We start from the raw sequence: 18765 nt of genomic DNA on the forward strand, positions 1-18765 counted from the left end.
CATATGTGTGCATGCAACTTGTTTGAGCACATTTTTCAAAAGTACACATTTTTCAAGGACATCTTCAAAATGTGCACATGCTGTCAACATGCTTTTCTTGGTCCATGAATCATATTGCAAATGCAGAAATAGATATGCCCAAACATTTATCTGAGCCCACATTTGGTCCGGAAGGTATAATCTGGGTAAATCCTCATCAAAAACACAGATACTTCTCTTACTTCCCTAATCAAGATTACTTCTAATGTTACAAATAGATCTCTCCCTCTCTCTCTCTCTCTCTCTCTCTCTCTCTCTCTCTCTCTCTCTCTGTGTGTGTGTGTGTGTGTGTGTGTGTGTGTAGGGGTTAGAATCCTGTTGTTAGCCAGAGAGAGAGAGAGAGAGAGAGAGAGAGAGAGAGAGAGAGAGAGAGAGAGAGAGAGAGCGTTTTCTATTGCTTCAGATTGTCTTCCACATATCAAACAGCTCTTAAATGCAAACTGAACTGTTGCTGAATTAAGCACTTTGTAGTAAATATTGGAGTAAATATTTTGACCGTGTGTGCCTTGTAAAATTCAGGGTCTTTATGTTTCGTGGAGTGACTTAGATATGTATACAAATAGTTTTGTACCAGAAAAAAATGCAGGTGACTCTACAAGGCTGACTCCAGGTTTGAGGGGTCCCTTGGTTCAGTATCCTTTCAAGGAACCCCCTCCTAGGTCAGGGAGGTACTTCCATAAGCTGTGATGGATTTGCCTGAAGTGTCCCAAAAGTGATACCATGATGGGGACACTCACAGACATTACAGAAAATTCTAGGGGATGCGCCAGACAGCTGGCATTCATCAGAGGGGAGACCCCTATCAGTGTGGAACCCTGCCAAGATGCTGGGACCTACGAATGGCCCAATTATGCTGACTGCTGGTAGCGCTAAAGGCTCTGCAGGCTTAAATATGCTACCTGAGTTTCCCCCAGAAAGACCAAAACATCTCCTGTGGCATAGTGTCTGGAGTGCTGGACTGGGACTTCAGAGATCCAAGTTCTATTCCCCACTTGGCCATGAAGCTCACAGGATGACTTTGTGCCAGTCACTGACTCTCAGCCTCATCCACCTCCCAGGTGAGATAGCTACCTCAGGTGAGGTGGCTTTTATGCTCAGCTGTGAGAATAAAAAGTGTGGAAGGGGTTCATACCTTGTAAGAAGAGGTGGAATGTAAGTGTAACGAAAAACTAAAAATCACAAGCAGGACTGATATGCCTTGCAGCATTATCCTGTCTGTGACTACTCAGAAAGAAGTCCCAGTGAACAACTCTGGAATTTGTTTGTCTCTAAACAATTAATCAATTCAGCATGGATCACATCAAATACTGTGATCTGGGGCCCTGTCAGAAACATTCCCTCAGACTTTCAAATGGTAAAAAATCCTCAGTCTCACTCCCAACTGCACAATGTCTGATGAAGAGGATTCCTTAGTTTAAAATGAAAACTGAATGTACTTTTTCCCCCGCATTCACTTCAAACATCTAAATTGATTTAGGATGTGCAAATAATTCACTTCTGCAGCTGTGGGTCACACAGCACGTGTGCTACGGTACCACAACATAGCAACGGAGCTCCTACTAAAAATAGACTGTAGGATTCCCTAACACGATCCAGCCAAAACTACCCCATCCCCCAAAAAGTAAAGAGAGAAGAGACAACTGTTTTCAATTGCCGGCTGCTGTGGAATGTTAGTGGAAGATAATTATTCGGTTTGGAATGTTGTCTTCTTTCAAGCCAATGGCAAAATTCCCCACTGAAATCAGAAGGGCCAAGATTTTAACTTTTCTTTTCTGCAACCCTCTTCTCTATTTTTTTAAAGTCAGATTCTCATCTAATTAGTGTAAATCATGAACTTGCATACACATTTGTCAGGGTGGAAACTAGCCTCCAGAGAGAAATATACATTTATTTTAATACATTACTTTATTATCCTTAAGGCTCACAGTGGGTGACAACTTTTATGAACATTCATTGAAATGTGGATATGCAGCTTCTCCTTCACCCACAAATACCTGCCCAAGTAAAATGCTTTTCTGTACTTTCAGAAAATGGTCAGACTATGTGCTGTAGCTGCTTCTGGGAGTCATGAATACATACAGGCATTTGACATATCATCTAGTCTGGGTCCAGGAGAGGTGATTATGTAAGAAACTTTTCCACTGCTCTTCCATGAAAGCCTGTGCAGGATTCAGAGAACAGTGATTAATGGGTTCATTGGAATTGCTTTGCCTGGAGGAAGTTTCATCATTTAAGTTAGTTGTATTAGTCTCTTCTTAGTTACTAGTGAATGGACCCAGCCTCACACAGATCAGCAGAGACAGGAGCCATATAATTCTGTCTCTTAGCCTGCTAATCTTCCTGGACTTCAAACTTTATTAAAAGCAAAACTATGTGCTGGCATGGGAAAATTGCCATCTAGTGACTGAAGATGTTGCTTCAGGCTTGAAGAAAAAATAAACATTTAAACCATACAAGAGAGGGAGGGAGGAAGAACTTTGAGGTGCAAGCCCCAGTTTTCCTTTAGTATCCATGCCAAATTGCAGGTGTCTACATCTTGGCACAAAGGTAGAAAAGAACCTATGGCTAAGGCTCCCTGGGATGCTCTTGCTCAATGGCAGGAATGATAGACTTTGCTCCTATAGTCCTTTTGTCTTTTTGGTCATGGTGGATGCTGGTGGGGCTACCAGGCAGGACTTTGGGTAATACACTTTCTGTACCCAGGCATAGGGAGGTACTGAGCCAGCTGAACAAATGGTCTGATTGGATACAGCAGTTTCCCTACTGTATTTAGAGAAGAAGCTACAAGGCCTAGAACAGCTTTCCCCAACTCAATGCCCTCCAGATGTTTGTGACAACTAGTCCCGGAATTCCTGGCCATGAGCCATGCTGCCTGTGACTAATGGTAGTTGAAGTCCAAGACATCTGTAGGTTACCAGGCTATGGAAAATTGGCCTACAGGAATTATAAAATTTCAAAAGAAAAATATTGGAAAAAAAAAACAGTAGAGAATATGTAGCACAAGTGGTAGAATTAAAGGTTTTCAGAAGACTCAATAGCATGTACATTTTAAAAAATCCACATTTCAGTTAAAGTTCTATCAGATGCAAGATTCAAAAGTAAAAATGGAATTTGAAATGAAATCGAAAACCAGTAAAAGGAGGTGAGAGAATATATATTATAATCCAATTCAAATACATTTCAAATTTATCCTGCATTATGGAAATTGCATAATTTTTTGTAACAAGCAATCAACTTCCTATAAAAGATTTTTTCAGTTGCCATAAATAAGTGCCTTTTATGGTTGAAGTTGAGTGTACCCCTCCCACAATACAACTGGGATCACTCCCACAAATGAAGCACTTCGAGAGAGAGAGAGAGAGAGAGAGAGAGAGAGAGAGAGAGAGAGAGAGAGAAACTAAAGCCACTGTGCAATTAAAACACCATGGAGACCCCACAGAACTTTTTCATCTGCACATGCCAATCATTTTTTGATAGCAGATGTCATTTCCCAGTATCTGATCATGTAATTTCTGTTTCACCCGTGGCTTTGTTTGTCATGGTGAAGAAATCCACCATTTTCATCAGCAGTGAGATTCCTGTGGAAGGTAAATGCTGGACCTCAGACTTATATTTCTCATTCAGACTTAGAACTACTTATCAGAAGTCTCATTTCAGCTTGGTGGTGGGCTCAGCAGAAGCCTCCCCCCCATCAAAAGAAGGGCAAAATAAATGAGGACTGCACAGAGAAATGAAAAGAAAATGGTAAAGGGCTGTAGCACCCAAAATGCACCTGTCTCTTGACTGGTAAAGCTAGTCAACAGCATTAATTTATGAGTGTGTGAATATTATCCTTTATCAGCTACGCTTGTTGACTTCAAGCCAATATAACACCATAAAGTGCAGTAGGATTGAGGGTGAAAATGAATGCATTTCTACGGTGACAAGAGGCATTCATGGCATTTAAATCAATTGATCCTACTTGAACCGTGCATTCATTCTGCCTATTAGCTGGAGTCTTTAGGGAGTCCTACCCGTCATGAGGCCATGCTGTATGGGCTGATCCACCGCTGGGTGAGGTAATGCCGGAGTGGCTGGGGAAGACTGTGGCCTAGCAATAGGCTGCTGCTTCTCTGATCGTGCCATGCCAACGGTAGCCATCTGAGCCCGGCGCATTTGTAACTGCTGGATACGCTGACGCTCCAGGATCTGCTGTGCTCAGGAAGGAAACACAGTGCATAGTAATGTGAGAAGGGATCAAGACGAACACTGAGGGAACTGTGTCAACAGATTAAGTTCATTAGGTCAGAGCTTTAAGAAACAAGTGTGGACAAAGATCCACTTAAGAGCTACTCAATAAATCTATTCAACAGATGTGTTCACACTGACCTGATTGGCTGTATGTCTTGCTAACCCAGGGTAAGCTTGCATCCCTAAAATGTGGAAGTGGAAAGGACTATCTCAAGGGTTAGGGTAACACAGGTACTGGAAAGAAATAAAATAATAGAAGCTCTGATAAAGCAAAGTTTTCCAGCAGAAGCTATCATCTAATATAGCTTCAAGGAGATGATTGGATAAGGTAGATACTATGGAATACCATGGGTTGGATCCAAATGTAGTCATTCTTAAAGTTGGCCCACCAAAATCAACAGGCCTTCATTCCTAGAGGAATAATCCCAATCCAATCCATTGTATTCAGCTGATTAAACATCAAATGAAATTATCTTTACATTTGCATTATGTATTTAGGTTGAATCATCCTTTAGGAATGGGTGGGACAAGTCTTCCTAATGCTCCCATATGACCTAATGCTCCACTTCAGAGCACCACATGTGCTCAGGAGATTTTATACCTGAGAGTTTCTTTCCATTAGAGATGGCACACAAAAGAGAAAACTGCACCTAGATAGATGTATTCCTTCCCCGAAGTGAGCAGATAGCATTTCCATATCAAATGTGACCCCTTGACCCCATTCCTGCATATGCTGAGGAAGTTCTTAACTATGCCAAAGTCAATGCTTGCAAATGCCTGTGCACCCAAATCTGAGGTCTAATAATTGACAAGAAATGTGAATTTAATGAAGCCACTTCTTTGCGTTCAGACTTTTACATGGGAAAACCCTAGTTTATTTCAGGTGCATTATTTGAACTAGTGAAGTGCATGGTTCATAAATCACATGCTACCCCAACTTGCAATGGATAGCATTGCAAAAGCATTGGCATTCTTATATGTGCATCAACACTTCACTGACTCATATACTCAGGGGCTTTTCAAATGATTAGGTGTTTACACAACTGCCCGCTGAAATTAAAGCATGTTTAGTCCAAGAAACCCAGATGACAGGAAGCACATGACATGAAAGGCCCAGCACCCCTGTGGTGGAAAGCATGTCCAGCCACTCCTACTAGTAATGCAGATCTATCAGAGTCTCCCCTTCCCAGGCATCTGATTTATTGCACTGGCAGTTAGGAGTATAAGTCTTAGAACAACCACGTGTGGCGGGATGGTGGAATGGAGACCTTCTCCCTCCACATATGGTAACCACCATCAAATTGATGGAGAGCTGCCTGCTTTCTAGCAACAGCCAGAAGTGTAGACATGTTTGCAGTCTGTGGCTTTATTTTGTTTTCAATCCTTGCAGTGCTTTAATTGCTTATAGGCACAGGTCCATGACTTGTCCCGGTTTTGACCATCTGGGGCTTTGGAGAGGGAGGAAAGGAAGTTGGCCTCTGCAGTCTCCTCCCCTTTCCCAATGCATACTCTTTACTGCCCCTCCAAGGATGAGTGCTGAACTTCAGCTTCAGAAGGTCCCCGGGGAATCAGAGTATGAATTCTTAGCTCCAAGGTTGCAGCACTGCCTCCAGTTCGGACCTGGGAATCCAATGTATCCTATGCTCCTGATGAAGAAATGGTTAACAAGAGAGTTTAAGTTCAAACAGAGATGATGTTAGAGAGTGTAAATGGCTGCAACAAGTACCCCAGTGCTTGAGAAGGAAGCTACAGAGGATACTTGTTGATCAGGCACAAGTGGTCATCTCATGTAAAGATAAACAAGTTAATGTAAACATGTAGTGTCTGATCCAGGTGGAAGTGCAAACGTGCTTTGTGTTCCAAGTGAGGAATCACACATTTTGCAAAGAACTAGTAGTTACTGTTAGTATTCAATTTGCAATAAAATAGCAGTTACTGTTGACTCATTAGGAGATAAGGGAGGCATGCCAAAGTGTATGAAAAGTGTTAACTGTGCTGTTCTTTGTTACTTCCTCTCAATGGCATTCACTTCTTGCATGCAAGATAATATTGTGTGACAAGGACTTTTATTTTGTAAGGCCCTCCGGATCAAAGTGGGGAGCTGGGGTGGGGGGGTACTGTTCTCCAGGAACTGAGCTAAGAGTCCCATGACACCCCCTCCCAGATTATGGGACACAGGACTATTCTCCAAGGCAGCATAATTTACTTTAATTGTAGTACTGTGTTGAAATACCACAAGGAAAAAAACAGATCATATCCAGTCCTAATGGCAATAAGGAACAGTCTTGATAGAAAAACCTGTGACATTCTGAACTCCTCGAGGGTACATGATACATTAAAGTATTCTAGCGTGCCACTTACATTTTTGCTAAGAGGCTTAGCATAGGCTAAGAGGCTAATGCCACCTATTCAAGGGAGCCAGGCAGCCTTGACCCCTTCAGGCACCACCTCACATTTGACTTACATCAGTCTAATTCATACAGGGCAAGAGTCCTTGCTGTGGCAGACCGCAGCTACATTCAGCAACCAAGTGCCCATGTCTGCTCTGCAGTGACAAAACTGTCCCCTTCTACTGTTACCTACCTTCCGCAAAGCTGAAGAAAATGCCAATGGCCACTGCAGCCTATAAAGGCAGCATTGTTTAGCTGAGAGTGCCCTATTTGCTGCCTGCACTGGCACCTCCCCTCGTTGCATGTACAAAAGCCAGGTAATCTGACAGTGGAGTCTACTTTCTTTGATCATGCTTGTCCATCCCATCAGGCGAGAGCAAACTAAGAATGGAAGACCTGAATGCCTTCTTGCATTGTAAGGCAGCTGTGGTAGTAGGTCCACCTCTAAAGAAAAATGCCTTGAACTTAACAGTACATGTAGAGCACTACAGAAAACCAAACACAAAGGTTAAATGAGAAGGCAAGACTCTCTACCGAAGATGATCATGTTCGGGAAAGTTGGGGAACACAGAACAAGAAAAGGAAGACCAAGGATTGACTCTGTAAGGAAGCCATGGTCTTGAACTTGGGAGAGCTCAGCAGAGCTGCCATGGATAGGACATTTTGGACGGCTTTCATGCATAGGGTTACCATATGACAGAAATGAATTGATGGTGCATGACAACAACAACAAAGCATGAGGCAGATGATTCAGCTCATTACTTCCATTCTACATCACTCAAGGAAACAGAAGCCCCAGGTCCATAGGAAGAACTGAGAGAAGAATTTGATACCCACAGGGCTGGCCAAGCCATTAGGCAGAGTGAGGCAGCTCCCTCGGGTAGCCGATTTAGAGAATCGTGGAAGGACAGCAAATGCTTCTTGATTTAATATATATTTGTTTGATTTTCATTCTCGTGAAGAGACGCTTGTGGAATGTTCTGCCTCAGGCACTAAACCGACTTGGTCAGCCTTTGATAGTGTGTGTCTTCCCCTGGTGAGCCACACAGCACACACACAAGCCCTCAGCCTGGCACGTGCATCGGTGTTCCTCTTCGCCTGTGCTGCACAAGTGAACAGCTCTACGCAGACCTTGCTCTTCTAGCCATCTCTGCCTGCTGACTGTACCACATCAAACAGCTCCATCTACAGTCATAGCTTCAAATTCTTCCCTGGCCACACACTGCTACAGAGTTGTTGGCAACTCTTACCTGGCTCTGCGTTTCTGTAGCCCTGAAACAAACTCTCCAGTACAAGTTCCCAATTCTACTGACTGCTCCTGTCCTTGGCTTTCCCCTCCCAGCACTTGATCCATCAGGACCTCCAACTATTACAGCCGTCTCTGCTCAAAGCAAGTTTGCTACAACCCAGAGCCTTCTGAAGCAGCAGCAAAGACTGGCACTGTGAATTTTTAAAAGCAATCCAAATTTAAGCAACCCCAGGAGGACCATTAAAGATCCCATGGGCAAGAGAGTCTGCTGTTAAGACAAGTTTGAAACTCATTTAAATTGATCTTGGTTGCTACAGAGATACTTTAATCTGTTCGCCATTTCAGAAAGTGGAATCTTTGGGGCAGGTTTGACTGTCTTTAATGTGAGATCACGCATTGCCAGGGATAGTTAATTTGGGGTTGGGCAGAGAGGAGTGGGGGTGTCTATACTTGCTGACCTAGGTATAAGTAGAGGATCAAAATGTGGAAAATAAAATTAGTGCTGTGTTAGCACGTACTATATTACAGGCTGCACAGCAAAGTGTCATTTCCAGCTTCTACTGTCTCCAACTGATTTCAGACCAAGGAAAGCAGAATACATTTTGAAGCAATCATAGGAACAGAGACCAGCGGAATTATGTGATTGCACAGGAAGGGCCCAGTACAAGTTAATGGATCCTCTGGCTTTAGTATGGTTGGGGAGGAGGAGAAAAGGATGTGGTGGGGGGAGATGAAATCTCAAGGTGTATAGAAATGAAGCTTGCATTGACCTAACACATTTCAAACGAACATTTCTCGACCAGCACTTGAAAAGCACACTGCTCTGTGCTTTGCAAGCAAGAAACAAGCTGAGGAGCCCCAGAAGGTACCACCATGCACTGACTGGGAAGCACAAATCGAGTGTAAATCAATGGAGGAGCATTTTACCTCACACAACTTTCTCACTGCGTGGAGAATACTCTTGCACGGAGGCTCTTGCAGGAAAACCACACATGTCCTACATTGTTTGAACAACGTGCATCATTAAGCATTTTTTCCGTATAACATGGGGAGCCATTGGGTTTAGGTTCCCACTACGTGCACATGCAACGAAGAGACAGGGTTGCATATTATAGTGTACATGTGATGGGTTGTCACATCTTCTGGCACCTTCTGATTCTCCTACATGGATTCAACATTTAGGTAAGCCGTTGTCCTACTTAACCATACCTAGGAAAGAAGGGATTAAGAAAAGCCATCTTAGTTCTATGATAGTATGAGAACGTAATAGTCAAATTAACAGTATATTCTGACTATGAATTCCAATATTTCAGGGCAGTCCAATGGAGCTTATCTGGAATAAGCTCCATTGAACTAAATGGGGATTAATTCTGAGTAGAGATGTATTTTTCAACCTCCTTTTAAGTTAGACTCTATGTCACCACAGATCAACAATATTTTCACATTTACTATTGAAGAAACCATTGTACTGCATTTTTTCTAAACCCAAATCTGGGACTTGAAATAGAGCTATTTTACTAGAGCTATTTTTAAAGCAAAACCTCAGAATAATAGTGCTTTTTCTGCAGGAGGAGCCAGGTGAATCAAGCTAATAGTTCAAACATTTTTTGAATTCAGTTTTAACTCTATATGGTAAGAGTGCCTAGAATGTAAATCCCCGATCATGTCAAATGTTAATTCTAATTGTTCTATTTAGCTGGCCTTGGTTTGTGACAAGTTTGGTATTATACAGATTTCCTACCTGCCACCCTCACTTTTACCAAGTGAAATTATACAGATGACTCTTCTTGAAGCTCACCTCTTTATTCCTAATTATCTTGGCCCTGTGTTCACTCAGTGAAATATTACAGTTGTCCCCACGAGTTCTCATTTGGGAAGAGTGACAAACTAAATTATCCAGTGTTTGGAAATTCAAAAAGGAAACCTCACAAACTGCAAATCCTTGCATGCTGAAAGGCCGTCTTGTATATTTGCTACCAACAGATGTGTTTACTCCATTCTTGGCACTGGTGCATAGGTTACCTTTACCCATTTTTGGATTTTTCTTATTTTATCTCTAGAGTTTACCTCCATGATAAATGTACCTTTTCAGTAACACTCTTGTGTAGCTGCTTCAGATCATTGAATTGTGTTTTATCATACTGTGAGCATCTGAAAGACCTTTTCCTATTGGGTTTTATCAACATGTAATGAATGAAACAAAGAAAGAAACCCTTCATTCCCATTGATTAAATAACAGTAAATCTGCAAAGTACCTAAGTCTTCAGACACTAAAAAATGAGCAGTGACATCCTGTATGTGCTTACTTGAATATAAGCTACACTAAGCTGAGTGGGGCCTACTCTCAAGTAAATGTGTATAGGATTGCAGTGAAAATGTGGTAAAAGCATTTTTTGCAAGAATCTGCTGTATCAGATGTTGACATTTTACCTTCAGTCAACATGAGTACACAGACAAGAATATTGATAGCTGTGAAGCTAGCTATGTAATGCAGTGGTTCTGTGACATTTCTGTGTGGATCTCAGATTCACAGAAGAATCACCAGTAATTCCATTCCAGCGATGCTGGCTTTCTAATAATATACAGGGAAGGGATGTTATTTTTTAGCCAGTCATTAATTTGTTTTAAAATGCTTGAATGTTAATGTTTTTAATATTATGCCTTATCATGTTGTGAGCTTCCTAATGAGCTTGGGCTATTGGCTAGACTAGAAATGTGAAGATAGAAAGATCATAAATCCAGTTCCTCCTAGGAGACTCTCTGCAAAGTCACTCTGTTGAAGTATGGTAACTCTGAGATCTGCAGGGATGTGTCCTAGGAGACCAAAAGGTTTTCCCATTCTGAGTTGTGCCACAGAAGAAACAAAGAGATACAAATGCAAACAATATCAACAGTACCAAATGCATTAAAATCAACAGGAATCACCTCGGTGAAGCAGAAAGGAAGGGCTCCCCAAAGACTGGTAGGGTCCAATAAATGATACATGGATCCCCACAAGGAAATCATGAGCTGGACTATAAATACTATGTTTTCTTCGCATGTGCACAACATCTCTGCCTGCTGCCTGCTTCAAAGAATTTGAGAGTTATCATCTGCCTCCTGCACCTTAAAGATAGCTGTCAAAGCATCACAGAGAATCCATTTACACTGATCATCTGTTAAATTCTACAAAGCAGGAATATACTTTAAAAAGAATTTATGCATCCATAAATAGTAAAGATTCTTCCAGTACAAAATTCACCTGTGCAGTAAGTTCCCCCACAAAAGAGGTAACTACTGGGCACTTCCAACAACAAAAAGCATTTGCTGTATTGCACCACGAGCAATTAACTGAACCAAAAAATACCTTATTAAAAAGAAAATGTAGGGTCTACCAATCAAAAGGCATTGTATAGCTAGTCTGTCTTTTTTCCTTAATAGGTGTTTTGCTGAAAGAAAAAAAATGGAAAGGTGGTAGGAAAACATGGGAGGGTTACATACAGACAATAGCAATATCTGAAGCCCATGGCAAAGTCTGTGGATGCTGCAGGACAATTCACAGTAAAAGCCTAATCTGAAAGCACCCAAAATATATTAAAGAGAAGATTTCTACCATTCATTATGGGAAAAAAAATTGCAATTCTGAATACTTATGAAGATTACATTGTGCTTAATACCTTGCATGCTATTTCTGATAAAAAGATCAGGTACAAATCAAACAAATATCTCTGGTGACATTTAAGACTCTGAAGGTTCCAATGTGGACAGGTTGGAATTCTAACATTCTGGTGGCTGAACATACCCAACAAAAAAACCAGTTATTTTCCATAAATACCCAGCATTATTAGAAGCAAAAGAAGCCACAAATAGATAAGGAGTGCTAGCAGAGATACATTGCCATAGCATATGATCTGGCTATTACAAAAATTGCACTTCAGCAGCTGAAAGTTCTAAATTTGACAAGTTGTTGCTAATGTTTGGTGGATTTTGCTTCTACCTGATGTAGACTGACATTGGAGGATGCAGTCACACAATAACAGTCCCTGGATGAGACACAAGAGCCAACACCAGGTGCTGAGATTCACCCAATGCAATTTCTGGAATAGAAACTTAGAGAAGCTTTTGACCTCAATTTTAGTCAAATGGTAATGCATGGAACCCTACAACAGAATAGTTATGTTTTCCATACTGTGGACACCCATCTGCAGTGCAATAAAGAGTTTCTTAGAATGTACTGATGAAGAGCAGATTCTCAGCTGATTTACTGCCTTGCAACATTCTGTACCTAATCAAGTAACTTTGTCATACAGCACAATGGCACAGATGGGTTGATCATTCTTCTGAGAAACATTTCACACTTAATTGGTGAAATGAGAATTTGAATAGAAGTACACCTACAAAGAACAGTTTAAGGTATATAGCTAGGAGAATGTTGGCTGATTCATAGGGATTATGACTCCCTGACTCCCTCTTCTAAAGTTTGAGCATTATTTCAGACCATGGAAGGGGGGATCTAAGCAATCTTATGGTTCCTGGGATGTTTGCCCAGAAAGTATAGAATTGCTACCTTAATAGAGGTGAATTAAGAATATGGAAGAACTTCAGCCTTCTTAAAAGGGAGAGAATTTTAAATTCATCCTTAGTTCTTATCCATATGGAAAACTGAGGAAATGGAAGAGCAAGATGCTGAAAAACAGCTTTGTGACTTGACATTGGAAAGAAAACTTTCCAGATAAATTCCATTCAACTCCAGGGGTAATTCCATGAAATTGCCGCATCTAAAAGTTACAGACTCAAGGAGTTCTAAGGTGGTCAAAACAAACAGGGACTTGGCAAAAGACAATGTCTCTGCTGTCCAAGTCACATGTAGCAAGGTCCTGTGCCATCGCAACAGACAAAGGGGGGGGGGAGGAAGAGGAGGAGAGTTCAGTCCAGAAATACTCACACCAGTAAGCAGCCAAGGAAGCAGTCAGAGTCAAGATCAGGAAATCTGTGTTTGGGAAGACTGGGTTGACATTGTTTCCAAGACTTGCATTGTGAGCTGTTAGTGACTATAATATAAGTTTGCTCAGCAAAATAGCTGAGCAAACTTCCTGCAGGCAAGTAGGACTTTTCTAACAAGGAATCCTCCACCTTTGTCTAGAACTCCTTCTGAGTTCCTATCTTTTCAGATGGCATCTCTCACAAGGGCTTGGGTTTTCCCTGACTCCACACTGAGGCAGAGGCCTTGTCTTCTCCAGGTAGTCATCTCTGGGGACCTGGGCTCATCCTGGTCTCCAGGAAAAGTGGGGCATTGTTGGCTGAAAGTCATTCCTGCTCTCCAGCATTTCCTCTGAGAAGGCATTTTCCAGAAGAGGCATGAAAGAAATGGCCTAACTCAGTAGCACTGAAAGGAGGCAGGCAAGTCCCCATGCTTTTACATCTGTATCCTCACTCCCCTTCCTACTGCTTCTGCTGATCCATTCGAACTCTTTTTTGAACTTGGATTAACCTACCCAAATAGAGATATTCTAAGCTGGTGCATTTGGTGAATCAGCTTGCTAAACCAACCTTTGGGCTACTGCTACCCATCAAGCAATGCTTCTCCCTTACTCATACGTGCCAAAAGGCCTTAACTGAAGCAAGGAGTACTTCAATAAGCACTGCACAAGTACTGATGTGAGTACGGACCATGCCCACTTTTATCATAGCAGGAATCAAGCAAACCAAGGTTCTTTGAAGAGTTCCAATAAGCACCAATACACACACACACATTTCTCAGTAACAGTCATAAGATGCATTCCATAATGAGCAGAATCACTATGATTTTTGGAGAACTATTTTGAAACACCGGATGATTAGCTACTTTGCAATCTCCATTTGTTCCTTTGAGACACAAGCCTGGTTGACCTTGCTGCTAATTATGCAGCCCTATGTCTTTGAGAATCACCAGCATTCCTGATTGCATTCTCCTGGCCTTTGCCTACTCAAATTAAGGGAAGTAGGGGAGATCAGGAAGATTGCCTGGGGGGCTGTTTCTAGTATGGTTGATCAAGGCATACAAGGTCTTAAAAATTCTCCTGACTGAACAAAGTGGCTTCACTGGGATTGATTATCCATGTTATTTCCCCCTTACATAGTTGAATCAGGGAATGGTCCTCAAGTAGTGCTTAAGAGTCCTTTGCAGTTTAGAAAGAAAGAAAATGATGCATCTGTTGCAAGGGACCCTTACTCTTATGGAAACCGATTGTGAATCTTGCTCCAGCTGTGAAGCCATGACTGCTCAATGAAAGCATGACTAGCAGGAATGTGGGCAATGCTCCTTTTATGCTTCTTTTGACTTTCTCACAGAATGAGGTTGAAGGGCACCATCAGGAACGCTAGCATGCATTATTATAGGTAGTCCAAGAAGGATATTGACAAATAGAGTGACAAAAAGGCTAAGGGGCCTGGTGAGACAAAATTTTAAGAGAAAGGTTATGAGTCTGAAGAAGGGATGATTAAAAGTTCGAACACAATAGACACATTCAATGACTCAAGTTAGTTTTTTGTTGCATCAGATGGTAGGGTCCAATCCAACCAGTTTATATTACCAGAAAAAATATTTAGATTAAACATTAGGAAGAACTTCCTGATGGTATGAACTGTTCTGGAGTGACACACTCTGCTCCAGAAGATCATGGTCTCTCTTTTGCTTGACGTTTTTAAGTAGTGGCTGAACAGTCTTCACTAATACGGTTTGGACTAGACGACTTTCGAGGTCCCGTCTGACTCTGATTCCACCATCAGTTTGCATAAAAGGAACCTGTATTTCACTTATAAATGGGGACACATGCTCAAGTGCTCCATATTGATTTGCATGCAATTTTCTGCAACCAACCCAACAAAATCTCACCATCTCATGATGCAAGAGGGGGCTAGCTTCAAGATGGGAGGCCTTCAACTAGCTTTACAAAGTTTTACAAGCTCTGTTATGCCAACTGCATGTGGGTACAATTCTCAGGCCATAGACTTGCATTAGCAGCTGGTGAGTTGCTACCCTGGTCGTGCCCATCAGGGCTTTCAAGCAATCCAAGAGGACAGGAATTCCTGCCTTTACCTGTTACCACTGGAAGGTGGGGGGGAAGCAGGAGATGCGTCAAGGCTACTGACTGCTTGTCCACATAGACAGGTGCTGTGCATTTGAACAGGGCTGATGGGCCGGGGGGGGGGGGCTGTCATTCTAACTACTCCCCTCCAGCATTTACATGTGGGAGTGGAAATGATGCTCCCCCTTGAGTGCCCTGGAGCAACGCTCACCTAGCTCACCTATCTTCACTGGCCATTGCTGCCTGCAGGTTTGGGAGTTTTGACACCATAGCTAAGATTCCAAGTACAGCAGTGAGTTGGAAAATAAAATTGCATTCTGTACATGCAGCTCCCTTGGAAAACTCTGTGCATGTTCTTATATGCACCAATGTCCTCAAGAGTAATGAAATAAAGTCAGTGTGTTTTGTGACCCTGTAATGCAGGGATAGGAACCTTAACCCTTTAGGACCTCAAGAAATCATGTAGCAGATGGTGTCCTGAGACTCCAGGCAAGATGCTGCTTTTCTTTTTTGTGTGTTCTTTGGGAAATTGATTCTTTAAAGAAGGTAAGGGAAGACAAAATCCCCTGCAGGAGTTTTGCTGCACACAGTTTCTCTTCTTGTATTGGGAAGAGAAGACAGCAAAGGAGAAGCAGTGGCAGTGGCTTGTGACCCTGATGCAGATGGAAGCAGGTACTCTTGGTTGCCCTAGGAAAGGGGGCATTGCTGAGAAGAACACTGCTGGGTGTTCTTTTCCTTCTTGACTTCTCTTTAAGCACCTGTTCTCTTAATGTTAGCTTTCCTTGACTGTTCCACCAGCTAACATCAGCATGGGATGCTCTTGGATACCCTAAGAACAATAAATAGAGTCAGTCCCCGGTCTATTTAGGTGTCTGTAGATGTTTCAATCAGCAATGGATGAAAAAAAGTTTGAAATGTCATAAAATGGATACAGTTAAACTTTTGTTATTACAACATTATGACCCATAGGAGCCTATCTGCACATTCGTGAACTGTTACTTTCATGGTAATGAAAATTAACAAGTGCTGCTACAAAGTCCCATTGATTCCTTTTATCCAACACAGACTTTATTGCATGCAGCTTAGAAATTACTGAGAAATTAAGTAGTGACACTAGAATAGGACCCGGGTGACAGCAGAGATCTCTTGAGAAAGATTGTAACTCCTCTTCAGCTACTAGGAAGCCCAGTATGTGGATATTGTATAGTGTTGGTTTTCCTAGCTTGCCATATCAGGCAATGCCTAAGTCAATGCTTAGGGACAATGCTTTGCGTTTCTTTTTAGCATCGCCTACAGCTAAACAGCTACATGGCCTGTTCTCAAATGTATTAAAATTGGTATTTGTTTTACATCTGCTGTGTGGGCAACTTTTCATAGAAAATTTAATGTATTGGGGCACTAAAGGCAAGGAAAACAGAAGAGTAGGCTTCACAATTGTATGTATGTATGTATGTATGTATGTATGTATGTATGTATAACATTTTTATGCCGCTTCCATCGCCGAAGCCTCGGGGCGGCTTACAAAGAAAATAAATAAACAAAGAATAGAATAACATTAAAAACTTGGAGTTTCTTGGCCATAATTTAAAACCACAAATAAAACAACCAATTAACAATTAAAATATCGTTTAAATAAAAAGGTCTTGGCCTTGTATGTATGTATGTATATCCTGCTTTTTTCTTATAACAAACTCATAGCAGCTTACATCATTCTCCTCCTGCAGCTCTCAATCTTATTCCCACAGAAACAAATCTGTGAAGTGGGTTGGGCTGAGAGCCTGTGACTGGCCCAAAGTCAACTAGTTGGCTCCATGGCCAAGCAAGACCTAGAACCCGGACCCCTGAGTCCCAGTCCCATGCTTTTAACCACAACACCACACATACAGAAATCCGAAAGAAGCTGAGACCACAACTGATGCAGCCCAGACCCAAAACAGGTATTACTTTATTTGCGCATATACCAGTCATGTTCCCTTTTGAATTTTAATCTACAGGAGCCCTGATCTGAAGCTTTTTAAAGCTTCCCTAACCCCAAGATTAGATATAGAGCCCCCGGTCTAAAGTAAAACTAAAACAGAAAATATAGGGGCTAATCACACATTTAAGGAATGCCAGTTTTGGCCTCCAGAGATTTCCCAGGTACCTTTTCCTCCCACAAATTTTTCTCAAATGGAACTAGAAGCCTTAAAATGTCACCCACTTGCTGCTGGAGCCTAGCCTGGTCATCGCTCACACATTGTCTACCTTCAGAAGGTCCGAGGTCAACCCCAGATGAGGTACTAGGAAAGACCTTTCTCTGCTAGATTTCCTGGAGAGCTGTTGCCAGTCAGATTAGTAATCATGAGCCAGATCAGCCTTTCTCAACCTGGTGCCCTCCAGATGTTTTTACAACAACTCCCACCATCCCCAGGCAGTATGCCCAATAGCTGAGGTGATGGAGTTCCAGTCCAAAACGTCTGGAGGACACTGGGTTGGAGAAGGCTGGGCTTCAGGGATAAATCGTCTAAGAAAGTTTCCTGTGTTCCTGTGTATGCTCCACTCTAACATGAAGAAAGCTTTCTACATGCACCCATGACATCTCTGGGAACCTCCTATGAAATAAGAGCAGTCCTAAGTGATTTACTGTTGTTCTTGGAGGTGCCACAAATTCTGTGGCATTTTTGCTGCAATGAATGAACAAAGTACCCTTCTGGTACCTCAAAAGAGGCACACATCTCTCTGCTCTTCAAACTACAAATGGCACAAGCACAGCCTATCTGGTGTACAAAAGAGCTACACTTTTTGGAATGTTCCTTGCTCTGCTCCAATACTGATTTGGACTGGTTCCAGAGAATTTATAGCTTAGGCCAAATAGTGCTAAGATGCAGGAAATATTCTTGACCATGACCCCTGGTCCTAGCAGTAGTGTCCTCGCTGCAGTGCTGGCACTTGTTTTCATTTTGTTTTGATTGTTTTAATAGTGGCATTGATGTCACCTGCCACAGCTGCTCCAGACGTCTGTTCCCTCTGAGCTTAGCTGCAATCAGAGTAGCTGGAAGAAATCAATTTTCCCAGGAAAGGAAAAAAGTTTCCTGTTGCAACCGTAAGTATTTTAAGATAACTTCCTCTTGAATGGGCAGTTAATACCCTTAAGCTGCAGAAAAGACCCACTCTTGATAAAGAGGGAAATTGTTCAAATTTTTTGGACCCTCCATGGAGGTATGACTATGGCGCACTGTCTTCAGGAATGCCTGCATTTTTAGATGTACTCCTTTGCTTCTCCCTGTTTCACAGTTGTGCACTCAGAGGTAGAGCACCTGCTTTGCAGATGCTCCCAGGTTCAGTCCTTCAAATTTCTCAGGTAGAGCTAGGAAAGTATCAAGCCTGAAATTCTGGAAAGCTTCTGCCTGTCAGTATAGACAGTACTGGCCTAGATGGACCAAGGATCTGACTCTGTATAACTGCCTCTGTTCCTTTGTCTCCTGCTAGCCCTCGGCTGTGGTTGTATTTCAGTAACTGGTATTCACAGGTGGTGACATAATGGAATAGATTTATTTGAGCATCTTCAAGGAATGCTTGTGGGCAGAGTGGGGATGCTGATCGATGTGGATTAAAGTAATGACCACGAATGGGTTCTGTTATTAGTGTAAAGAACAAAATTGTGCGCGTAGCATAAGGTTGGAAGCGTCTGTTGCAAAAATGGAAAATTAAATGTCAGCTTTGGGGGGAAAAAACTACAGAGATGATCAAGCTTGTAATGTAATTATACTGGAGGTGGGGGGCATATTTTAATCATAACTGGAAATTCTCCTTTAACTTTGTGAGGGTGTGA

Source organism: Varanus komodoensis, unplaced genomic scaffold (genome assembly GCF_004798865.1).
Source record: "Varanus komodoensis strain SLA01 unplaced genomic scaffold, ASM479886v1 scaffold2, whole genome shotgun sequence".
Classification (NCBI taxonomy): domain Eukaryota; kingdom Metazoa; phylum Chordata; class Lepidosauria; order Squamata; family Varanidae; genus Varanus; species Varanus komodoensis.